Source organism: Hordeum vulgare, chromosome 4H (genome assembly GCF_904849725.1).
Source record: "Hordeum vulgare subsp. vulgare chromosome 4H, MorexV3_pseudomolecules_assembly, whole genome shotgun sequence".
Taxonomy (NCBI): Eukaryota; Viridiplantae; Streptophyta; class Magnoliopsida; order Poales; family Poaceae; genus Hordeum; species Hordeum vulgare.
In genome coordinates, this window is record NC_058521.1 from 283,944,172 (window position 1) to 283,957,508 (window position 13,337).

The window sequence follows — 13,337 nt, forward strand, 5'->3', positions numbered from 1 at the left end:
CATAATGAAGGCGACGATGACCACGCCAACAACAACAACAACAACAACAACAATAACTACAACAACGATGACGACGACGGCCACCACCACCACCACGAAGACGACGACCACCACCACCACAACAACAACAACAGCCACAACAACAACAACAATAACAACATCAACAACCACAATAACAACAACAACAACAAGAAGAAGAAGAAGAAGAAGAAGTAGAAGAAGAACAACAACAACAACGAAGACGATGAGGACAACAACAACAATAACAACAACAACGACGACAATAGTGACAACAACGACAAAAGCGACAGCAACGACAACAACAACAACAACAACAACAACAACAACAACAATAACAACAACAACAACCATAATGAAGGCGACGATGACGACGACGACTACAACAACAACAAAAACAACAACAACATCATCAACAAGAACAACAACAAAACAACAAGAACAATAACAACAACAACAACAACAAGGACGACGACGAGAACGACGACGACAACGACAACACCGACAACAACGATAATAACGAGAAGAACAAGAACAACAATAACATCAACAAAAACGACAACAATGACAACAACAACGATGACAACAACAACAACAAAAACAACGAAGGCGACGAAGACGATGACAACAACAACAACAAAAACAAAAACAACGACGACGACGACGACAACAACAACAACAACAACAACAACAACAACAAGGACGATGACGACAAGCACAATGACGACAACAACGGCAATGACAAGAACAATGACAAGAACAATGACAACAACCACTACAAGGAATATGCTCATACATGACGTTTTCTAAGACGTCGTTGATGAATTCGTCATAAATCTGTGATGATTTCATTCGAGATGATCGTAAACCGTTTGAGGGGATCAAATCTACATATAAATTACGATGATGTGAGACAAAAACGTCGTAACTGCATAAAATGAGATCGTCATAACTGTTACGAGGATTGTAAAAATGTTGTAACATGTTCTAACTATGTTGACATGTCACTCGTGGGTCCATTCTATCCCACCTCATCCTAGTTTATGAAGCAACCTACTATTATGTCATTCCGAAAATTCTCTAAAAATTATCATAAATACTTTGGACCATATATTTCTCAAATATGTGAAAACCCTTCCTTCCATAGTTCGAAAATAATTCAACAATATAAATTTTCCTATTTTGTTCAGAATAGCACTTTGTGAAGGAAGTGCTATTTCTATTTCTTTGATTACCCTCATATTTTTTGGGCACTCTTTCCTATCCAAATCAGTGCCTCATGAAAACTTTTGTAACAGTTTTCCTAGTAAATCTTTCTTAGCAAATTTCCAAAGTTTGTGTTCAGCTAATAGCTTTGTGAAGGAAGTACTAGATAGGAATATCCTGATGAGTTGAATTTTTTCCACATCATCTATGTGCCCAAAACATAGCTCTCCATAAAATTTTAGCCACATCTAAAAATTCATGTGAGCTCATCATCCAATCTTTGTTTCTGGTAATATTTTTATTTTGTGAAGCAACTATGTTTTATATTGCTTTGTAGTTGATGAAAATTTACCACGGGATGACACTGACCATATAACCTCACTCCGCCAAATTTTACCTCATTTAATTCAGCCAGTTTGTCTCATTATTTTTCCCAATATTCTGTTCAGTAGAGAGCATTGTGAAGTAAGTACAATTTTTACAGTACCTTAATGTGCCCAAATTATCATCCGCCTCCAAATTGAAGCTCAATCCAATCATCTATTTGACCCCAGTTTCAATTACCATTTTCTGTCCAGATTGGCACATTGTAAAGGAAGTATCACTTTGGCATGTCCAAATGATATAATTTTTATAGAATGCCTTCATATGCCCAAATTAACATCATACACCAAATTTCAGCTCAATCCATTCATTCATTTGATCCTAGCTTCAACATCCATATTTCTGCACAGTGTGTTACTTTGCAAAGCAAGTGCCACCTAGATTCATTCATTTGAGATCAAAATTTGCCAAGAGAGTCTCCTTAGTAGATGATCATCCTCAGCCAAAATTTAGGCCCATTGTCTATGTGAATTACCCGCACCACTAATCAAACACTTGGCTGCTAATTCATGTTTGAGCTTAGTTCAGTCTCCTCGTGAGATTCTTCTATTGTATTCTTCTTGCTAACACCTATCGAGGGATTGTCCAACCCACCAGACATTCCTATTCCACCTAGAACGCGTGGCAACACAACGGTCACGCGGTGACCATGAGACTGGCATGCAAGTTCACGCACTCTGGAGTTGGGGCCCTCGACGTCAAGGCACCACACCATGTATTTCTGATTAAATAGATACTTATATTCCTATAAATGATTTTTGGGAAAAATAAAGAGCAAACTATAATGCAGCTGCAGTTCAAATTTGACCCGCTTTCAACTGATTCAACGAAAATTTGTCTTTTTTACGAGAGGTCGATAAAGGCCTTTAACACCCAACCATTTGGTCAATTGTACATTAAATATGTCCTAGTTTGTTAGAAAAATGAATTGGTCCCATTTTGCTACAAATATATGGTAGGTCCTTCACAAAAAAACTCATTTTGGGCACTTGAAAAATGGAAAATGAATTTTTCATACAAAAAATGAAAACTTCCTTAATCAACATTGTTTGCCATTACCATATGCACCCTTGTGCATAATATTATATCATTTCAACAAACTAAGTCATGAATGTGGGCATTCGGAAAATGAAAAACGAAAATTTCGTGCAAAGAAAATGAAAGCTCCCTTTAAAAACATTGTTTGTCTCTACTATTAAAGCAGGATGTGCTGTTGTGATGGTTCAACCTCGCTCGTGGTTCGACCTCCCAGCGATCCCACCTCCCCACGTAAAGAAAATCGGCAATCCCACCTCCACGCGAAAAGAAAATCGGGTCCCCACGTAATGAAAAAAAAGGATAGAAAAAACCACCTCTACTACGTGATGGTTCAACCTCTCGATCCCCGTCGCTAGCGCTCTCTCCCAACCCACCGTCCCGTCGCTCCCACTCCCACCAGCCGACCAACCGCTCTCTCCCTCTCTCTTTTCCCACTCCCGATCCAGAGATCTACATGTCCACCGCCGGACTCCCCACATCGGCGACTCCACCGTCCATCTCATCTCGCCTCCACAGTTATCCCTTACGGCAGGAGTGCGACGTCGCACGGCGACCTGACCATCCTCCTGGATCTCATCGCACCAGGGGATGGAGCGATCAGGGCAAAAGGATGAGAGGAGGACAAGTCCGACGGCGACCTGACCATCCTCCTCGATCTCGCCGGCATCCCCCTGGAAACTTAAGAAAACAAAGAGTATAGGATTCTATGCATATTATTTGTTACAAATTTGTTCTACAATATGCAATCCAAGATTAACAATACCCTAATTTTTGCCCTTTGTTACTTTTCTGGGTAGCAACAACCTCAGCTTTGGCAACATATCATGGAGCAACACTGCATTTCCATGGAATTGCAGGGCCGCGGCGCAGCGGAGGCATGTCTACAGGGTCGTCTAGCAGTCGAGAAAGTGCAAGGTTGCCGTCACGCCATTCAACTTCGGGAGCGCCAAGGAGCCGTCTCCACCGATAAGCCCGATGGGCCTTATATGGCCACCATCATCTTGGTCAAGCGGGTAGTAGGCCCTAAAACTCCGAGAGAGACGTGCCATGTCATCATCTACCATGGCGGCAATGTGCCATACTGGGCGGGGCAGAGCTATGCGATTATTCCTTCGGTAAGCGTCTAGACATTTCCACCATTCCTAGTTTTCCTCTCTTAGACTGCTGAACAAGGAACTCTTGGTGTCATTAAATAGGAGGATAAACATATCAAGTTCTCACGTACTGAAAGAAATTATGTTCCAAACTATACAAATTTATTTGAGTTTATTGAAATAAGGGACTCTTTGTGTTACTAAATGAGAGGATAAACATACCAAATTATGTTGTACTGAATGAAATTATGTCTGAAGTTATAGACATTGATTTCAGTATGCTACTTGACTTTATTCATAGGAGAATTACTTTAAATTAGCTCAAGTACCGAATATATAGTCATTACATCTGCTATCGTCCTTGATTTCACCATCTATATTCATCACTCACTAAGCCCATTGGGTATCTATCAGGGAGAGAACCCAAAGACGCGTGGAAACGCAAACAAAGCATGTGGGTATTCGATTGCATCTACTAGGTATAAGGGTTCATTTGATAGAAATACTGCCAGTTTAGTCTGTTCTTGAAACTAGCAAGGACGACGCCTCAAAGCGTTGTGTCTGCAGTAAATTATTATGCAAATCAAAGCTCGGGCACAAGATTCACCTCACAGGTTAGTTGATTTCTTTTAGAATGATTTGAAGACTTTCCTGTGTGTTGGAAGTTTTATATGAGTGCCTCTATCTTACTTTAGAAGGACCAAGTTTTCTTAGTTACATTTTCCTGAAGTTCATTCGGTGTATTATGGAAAGGTTTCAAGATCTTATATTTATTCCGAATCACATGTCTAATATTTTGCATGAAGACACTCTTTGCGGGGATGTCACTCCACTTCTCCACTCCTCAGGACCAGACACCGTTGTCTATTGCATATCGAGTAAACTGTTGTTTATTATAAGAGGTGTCAGTAAACCACGAGAGCATTTTGATGGAGAAGACACGAAGATAAGCAAATAGGTATCACGATTGTTACTGTCGAGAGAGAAGTGTAAATAAAATAAGATACAACATGGAGCGATAGACCATGAGATATATTACTTGTCACTTCCCATCTACTTTGGCTTAAGACTTCCTACAAGATTGATCTTATCATGAAATGGAGGAAGTCAAGAATCTTGAGGTTTTGCAATGAGTGTTTGATTGCATACATAGGCTCTTTCTCATGACCCACGCTTGGACAAAGAGTAGGCATACTATTTTCAAAATGAGTAGGTATCTTTCCTTTCTTAGTAAGTACTATTGTTATGCACTTACGTTAAATGAGTAGGTATCTTTCCTGTCTTAGTAAGTACTATTGTTATGCACTTACGTTAAGTGAAATTTATCCATTTTGTAGTATCCTAGAATGGTTTACAGATGGTGTGGCTCCTCAAACTAAGATGATCGAGCAGCAATCTAGAGTTCTCAATACAGACCAATGACGCCTCCTCGAGATCCACTTCTCGGCCGCCCCAAACCCTGGTATAGTATGAAAATCCTACGAATAAATCAGAAGAATAGGTAATTATCGGATGCTTATGTTTTGTTGGTGTAGTAGTCCTTTTAGGTCCAGTCCTTGATGATGTTACTCGATGTTTCCGTTTGGTCGAGTGATTTTGCATGTTAATAATAATAGATGGATCTACTTAATACTTTTGAGTGCATAATGTTTCCTGGAAGTCTTAAATTTGATGTGAAGGCCTCTGCATTATTATTGTCAGTACTAAATTACATCAAAGAATTCAACAAGGGTTGATGCCTCTTTTACCTGATTGGTGTGCTTTCTTAGTTCCCTTTCCTGAGTAAATCATAGTGTAGTTGCGTCTTACCTTCTGTGTGAGCTTGTAGGTGTGCGCTTCATCACTTTTTTTGTTTCTTATACTATCCTTGTTTTGTTTCTTACGTTTAGGTTTAGATGTTTTCTTCAACCTGGAGGCTCAGCCAGGTTGTCCTTCAATCTTCTACTTCGACCTCTATTAATTTCATGCAGAATGTTAAACAAAATATCCAAGAGAAGTACAGCTGCTCTCGGCATCATAAGTTACCCTGGAGAAATTTGTGTTGTTGTGTTTTGAATGATGACTCTAGCTATAGTAGAAATGTATTAGGAATACATGGACGTGCATATGCATTTCATGGCACTGAATGAGGTCAATATCCCATATTAGCTATATCTTGTTCATATATTTTTGCCTTTGGTTTGTGCAGTGGGTGGTGGCTGTTTGACAATTTTAGTTAATGATTCCTGATATTTATCTCTTTATGGTTGTCCATCCGCACAGTAACATGCAACTACTAGGGTAAATTAAATTTTAAACTTCCATTCTTTGTCAATTGATATTTGAAGGTAGCACTTATTAACAATGAGCTTAAGTCGTGTTATGAGCCGAAACTTGCTTTGTTCGCTAGGCTTGCTCAATAAATTTATCTTTGTTCATTATTATTGCATGCATTAAATATTCATCATATATCATATCTCCATGTGCGATGTGTTGTGACCCGATAGGTGACCTCAATTGTTCCGCGATCATGGCTTTAAGCATCGCACCGCCTAGCTGGAGGCGATGATCATCCAATTCGTCAAATGACTTCAAACATTTTGTGTCTATTTTTTAATCCGTGGCAATGCACGGGCATTCCACTAGCCATATTGCATATTGTGGGAAATAAGATATGTGTGAACAAAAAATGAAACCAGCAGAGAAGGATGAAAGAAAACAATTAAACTCAAGCCATATTGTTATATATTCCCGTGACAACGTACGGGCATTCAACTAGTCATTCTAATATGCACCCTTGTTTATAATAAGACATCATTTCTTTGAAATTTTGACGTGAAATTATAAAATAATAACAAAAGAAAAAACACAATTCCTACGCTTTATTCTCATTGGTGGAATTAGTTGTCACACAGATCGATGACATGGCATCCATCCATCCACCCATTCATCCATCCATCACACATCCATCCATCATCTATTTATAGAAAAAACGAAAAAATAAAAGGGAAACCCCCACCCGTAGACCAATTACCCAAACCCTAAGTCAGATCTTATCGAACCCTCATCACCCCATCCCCCTCCTCTCGCCGCCACCACCTCCTCCCCATCCCCCTCCACCGCCCGCATCTTCCACCGTGTCTGTGTGGTCGCCTCTGTCCTCCACGCGCTCCGCACCCTCGAGGGTCCAGGCGCCACCACCCGCCGCCGAGGCCGACCACCGCATCCGCGTGGCCGCCTCTGCCCTCTGCGCGCTCCGCACCCTACAGGGTCCAGGCGCCACCACCCGCTGCCGAGGCCCACCAACACGCCATCCCATAGGGGCTCCGCGTCTCCGTCGACGAGCACGACGTTGCCATGGACGCCTGGTACCTCGAGGAGCTCACGACGCTCCTCCCGCGCACCCGCAGGATCACGCTCCCGTAGGTCTTCGTCAGGGGCCGCCACCTCAGCAGCGCCGAGGAGCTCCGCCAATTGCATGAATCGGGCGAGCTCCGACGCGTCGTGGCCGGCGCCAGGTCCCTCACTGCCTGCGGCCGGTGCGGTGGCGAGCGGTGCGTCCTGTGTGGCAGCTGCGACAGGCGCCACAAGCGATACAACCTCAAGGGCCTCTTCCGGTCCACCTCAAGGTTCTGCACAGGCTGCAACGAGAACGGCCTCGTCCGGTCCAGATCAACGGGTAGTACCAGTACCACTTACTTACTCTTTGCAAGCTATGCTCACGACATTTAAATCTGAATCTGAGTTCGTTCGGTTACGTGACCCAAGTAAATGGTTCATACTAGGCTTTTTTTATCTCTTTATCATATTGTACATAAGTGAAAGATTATTGTAGGCATCTAAATGTTCCACCTCAAAAAAAAAGGAAGAGAAATTTCAGTTGATATAAATAAATTAGCATATGCATTGCACCATGAATGTGATGAGAGACCCAAAGTTGTAGGTGCATGAAGGATGCATTTTCCACGCTCTCCTAAAATTGCCCTGTGCTTCCTTGAAGTTTCCTCCAGATGCAAAATAAATAGTAGTACAATGATATGGATGCAGATATCATCTGCAAGTACAATGTACACACGGTGTGTCCTGCTAATGCATCAGCCGTAATCAGGAAAACACAAAACCATGCATTGTGAGCTGATAAAATAAAGCAGGATGTCCATATGTCCACAAGTGAATTGTAGACCACCAATCCTTTTGAATTGTGAGCTGATCTATCATATGGGTTGTTTGCTATCGCTCACTAATGATTATGTTGATGTTCTTGACTCGAATGGATGTAAATAGAGTGCCATCTAGGATATCTGTTAAGCCATTGGCCTAGTTAGTACCATGAAAGCAAGTTTGATGCTAGACTAGACGTCTCTTATGTGCATGTTTACTGCCATGTCTCTTTATACTTGTATGTTGAATCTAGTAGTAACATGTGAACAACATTTGCACTGGTGTATGTGTTTACATATAAGGAGTTAAGTACATGTTTACTACAGTAGGGCAGAGTAGATGTATCACCATTGGTTTCATTATGGATTTACTGATACACTACCATCCAATCGTCCCGCAACATGTTTGTGTTGTTGTGGTGTTTGTTTGACTCACTGTCATCTTACATCCTGTTCTTTTTGTATACAGCTCGCCAGAATAAGGGTGTGAAGATCTTCCCCCGCCCTACCTCTGGACCTCTTCGCCCCATCATGCAATGCGAGACCCGCAAGTACAACATGAAGGCGAGGGCTGGCAGAGGCATCACGCTTGCGGAGCTCAAGGTGATTATCGTTCTTTTGTTATGTTTCCTTCCATCTCTGAATAGCCTATGAATGATGCAACATCATCAGTTCACACAATTGGGCTATACCTGAACATGGAATTTTAAATGTTTGCTCCGTAAGAAGATTAAAATTCCATTGTGTTGTACATTGCATCAATTGCTGACTTACTTTTGTTCTCTACTTTCGGAGAAGTTTTTATCCATTATGTTTACTTGTGTTCTGTCTGTGTGGCTTTGAATTGCTCGCCCCCTGTTACAATCGATGCATGCTACTTGAGTTTAGATTCAGAAACTATCTTGTGCACCGAGGGCTGGTTTTTGTGTCCATCCTTCTAAACAGTTGAGAAGTCATGTTTTTGGTTGTTGACTTAAATTAATGATTGTGGGTCACATCTGTTATGGAACAACTAAATGCATTGTTCTGAGTCTGTTATAACAATTTTTGGTAAAGCTCGGATCTGTTATGGAAGGTACTCAATCATTTTCTAGCATGAAAAAATTGAGCTTGTGGATTACCCACATTCAAACCATAGGCAGCATGTCTGATTGTGCACATTTTCCATGAAAATTACTGAATGTTTTGTTGTGTCTACTGATTTCATGGGGATCTTGTGACATAATTATTTCTGGTTTGAATGGCTTGACGATATTTAGCTAATATTCTGCCCATTTATATATTTAGAAGAATTAAATTGGCTAAGCAGGGAGTGATCCCATGTGTTTCCAGTGCCTGCTTGACATGTGGTTTCTATCCGTTTCCTTTTCCTGTTTTTTTACCGCCTAAGCTTTGATTTATAATGTTTAAGGTCAAGGAAATATCTCCAATTGGGCCATTATCCATTGGTACATTGGTACATGCTCAACTGCCTAGCATGATTGCCTTGATGTCGCTAAGATAGATAGATGTTACTACCTGTTTTTTCACATGAATCGACATTCGTTCTACAAAGTGTGCAATTAACTTTCTCTAAATTTGATTGTGATAGAAAATATATTATGTAAATGCATGCTTTCAAAATTCTTTACCAGTAGTAAGATATTCATGTAAAAACAGTCAAATATACATCTATTGCCCGGAAAAAAAACTGTCAAAGCTGCATCCGTTGATCTACGCCAGAGTTGGCGTGTACTTTAGAATGAGGGCATATGTATTCCTCTGTTGGCCCATTTATATTTATATTTATATAATTGTCAGCATACACGTCGTCCTCGTCATGTAAGTCATGCTAGAATTTCGTATGATCTCTACTGTTTTCCGTTGAACAAATGATCTGCTCTAACTCGGACCGTTCTAATTAATTGTACAGCCTGCAAGTTGCCAATTTTACATTCAGGTCCACTCCACAGTCCATGTCACTGAAATGATAGTTCCAGTGTTTACGTCAGGCAACTAACTAAATGAGAATAATTAATTTACTAAGTATTCCCTTGATAAGGATTAATCTGACTCGCATATGCTCATTTTTTATTCCATTCCAAAGTGATAGTTCAAAATTCTTTTATGTCCGTGTGATTGCTATTTCTTCAAGTTAACTAACATCTAGAGAAAAAATTTCATAAAGTAACCATATTCCTGCGGAGATTGGCTACTGAATTAGTTTAATCAACCAATGGAAGCCTTCTCAGCCTAACCTACTTCATATGAGATTGACCGTTTAAGGAATGGATACTTTTTCAGTTGCAATTGTTGCATACATACATGAACTTGCACTTACCATATGAACCTTGCCATCCTTCTTTTTTTCAAAATACAGGAAGACTGGGTGCTATGCAGGTTGTTCTACAAGAGCAGAACAACAGGTGGTGATTGACTTCACTGCATCATGGTGCGGACCATGCCGCCGACACCCTCCAGTCCTTCTGCGCCGAAACATTCGTCACCGACGCCCTCCTCGCCTACATCTCCGCCAGATCCCTCCCCTCTTCTACACGCCCCTTCCTCCCCTGCCATGGTGGGATTTTGCTTTCTCTCCCCCCAGAATTTGTTGTCGCTGCTGCTAAATTAAAATGCATACAACTACTTTTTTAACCGATGGCAAGTCTGTATTCTTTAATTTGTAGTGTTCTCTAGTCGATCTCTCATTCGATGTACCTTGCTTAACTCTATCTACTCCGTTGCTTGGGACATAGTAATGTGTGTGGAGCAACCCATGAAAATGGTTATGGAGTAGCACACTGAAGGTTTGATTGTTTGTTTTCCTGGAGCTGCCACAAACTCAAACTAGGAAAAGAATGAGCTGGCGGTGTAAATATATTTGAGAGTGGACGTTCTTTGTAGCGACCCGACTCAAGACGAGTCAAGCCTCTGTGTATCTGTGCCATCCCTGGATCAGTATGCTGGCACACACAGTACATCAATGTATATATCAAAGTGCAATCACATGTAAATAGTGTAAAACTGATATATACCTTAAATATCTCAGCGGAAGCAGTCAAGGGAGTGGAGTCCCAATAAACACCAACGGCAAGTTGAGTGTAGACCGTAACCCTGAATCATACTCTTACTCGTCGAAGAAAAATATCTGCAACATGAGACGTTGCAGCTGTGTTGGTCAGCATATTGAATATGCCGGCAAGTCACATAAGAGAGGGGTGAAAAGTAATCATCTATACTATATGCATATATGGCAGGTGGGGCTATAAGTTTTTAGCGAAAAGCAAGTTTTCTCCTACATCAAGAGAGGGTTAAAAAGCAAAATGTTACTACGTTGTTTGTTGTTAACGAGATGGTTCCGCCAACCAATTCTCGTACCCGAGTTGTCAATAATTACCCTCATCAAATATATTTAATGGTGTTGCGAAATCCAGATAACTTCAGTTCCTTTGGCTCAAGTTGTCCATGACCGTGCACACGGCTAATCGATTAGGTTTGAGTACTCTGCAGAGTTTTGCACACGTTCCCCACAAGATTTGATCGCCTCCGAGTATGTCCTCGCACTACAGGGTGTTTGAAGACCGGATGATCAAAACATGGTCTTTCAACGGGTCCCTCTGAATCCCTGTCGGTTCCCATCCATTCCTACTGTTCTTCTACATCTGCTAGCACCGCCTGTCCAGAGTCGCCGCGTTGTCCAACCAAGCCGGAGCCCATAATGACTGGTGGCAGTGCAGGTAAGCCTTGGGTCTTGAAAATATCCGTCCGTCTCTTTGAGCCTGGGTGAAGCTTTCCGCAGGATGTCATGTCCTCTCCAGCATCCCGGGTCATCCACTAGGTTCTCCAGGGAGCCGATCAACCGTCCTTCACCCAGAGTTGCATTGTGTCCGAGGTCTTGAAAATCTTGTCTTAACCGGTCTTGAATTATTTAATCAACCTGCATCACTCGTGTTACGCACTCAACCGAAATCCCGTCTACTCAAGCATAACAATATGAAATTTCTCGTCCCGGGGCCAAGTATCGGGGTTGTTGTGTGCCTACCACATGATACTACAGCCTTTACTAAAATTTCCAAGTACCTAAGCAGCATGCAATTGGGCATAGGATGGTAGAACTACGATGCATAAAACATAGGTGATAGTATGATCAAAATGACTTGCCTGGTGATGTTGACGAAGAAGAATTTCTCGGGAAATAACTTGATAGACTACTCGTCACTCTCCGATGAAATCTATATAACAAACATATCATTCACATAAGAACTCATACTAGCAATCATTCTAGCAATCAAAACAAAAGAGAGCGAATAGGAATCCGAAAGAAACTTCAAATAAGACTAGGGAGTCTTCCACTACGTCAAACACTAAATAGTTTTTGTCTAACAGAAAAAAAATAACAAGGAATTGAGATATAAATCTAACTAAGATAGAATAAAGTATTTTTCACAAAACTTTTTGAAAGTATTCCCAAACGGGATTTGAAACAGTGGAGAAACCAATTGCAAGTTACTAAGGACCTAGAATTGATTTCATGATAACAAATAAAAATAAAATCAACACTTGGTGCAAATATACTGCTAACTAACATAAACAAAACAATAATCTTTCTGAAATATAAAAGAAAATAAGTTAAAAGTAACTAAAGAAACTAAATTAGTCACAATCCTAAAAGAGGTGAAACAGAAATTGTTTCACAAGAAACAGTGAGCTAAGGTATTCAAACAATTCTGAACTTTTTACCACTGATAAATAAGATCACTAGTGATCAGTAGCAAAAGGAATCAAATTAAAAGCTATTTTTAAACTTCTGGAATAGGAAAAACAAGGTTTAAACTAAATCTGATCTAATTCAAATTTGAAAAGTTCAAACATAGAGAAATTATATGTTTTTAAAAACTACAGGACATTTTTGAGCTACTGGAAAAAGAACCAACATCATTGGATTTGTGGATCAAAAGTTATGGGCTAAACAAAATTGGAACTTTTTTGTTTTTGGAACTAAATCTGAAAAATAAAACAAAGAGGGAATCCATGTGCCGGCTTCTGATTGGCTGATGGGTGTGCGTTGTATAGGCTAAACAGCGGATGGCCGAATTATAAGAAAATGCTTCGGTTCACTTAACTGATGGACCGGTTCTTTAAGAAAACCGAAAAGGTATGCCCCTATGTAATCTACACCGTATATCCTGATCTGATAGGCAAACTAAAAAAAATAGGAGGAGGAGTCTTACCGTGGATGAACGCAGCAGTGGCTGGACCCTTCTCCGGCGAGGTGGGGTGGCGAAGGAGGGGGCGGTGGAGGAGGGGTGGGGTGGGGCTCCTAGGGGGGAGGCGAGGGGAGATGGAGAGGGTGCAGGGGGGGGGCGACGGGAGGAGCTCCTGGCTGCTCGTGCTCTTGGCAGGAGTTTATCGTGGGGTGGGGAGGTATGCAGGGGGGTGGCCGACGGGGTGGGGTGGTGGAGGAGGGGCCGAAGTGGTG

At 41.2% G+C, this 13,337-nt stretch overlaps 1 pseudogene; it reads left to right on the top strand.

Moving 5' to 3' along the window:
- The window catches only part of LOC123450460, a 27,222-nt pseudogene extending 18,633 nt beyond the window's left edge, over positions 1–8,589 (top strand).
- The last annotated feature ends 4,748 nt before the right edge of the window (positions 8,590–13,337 follow it).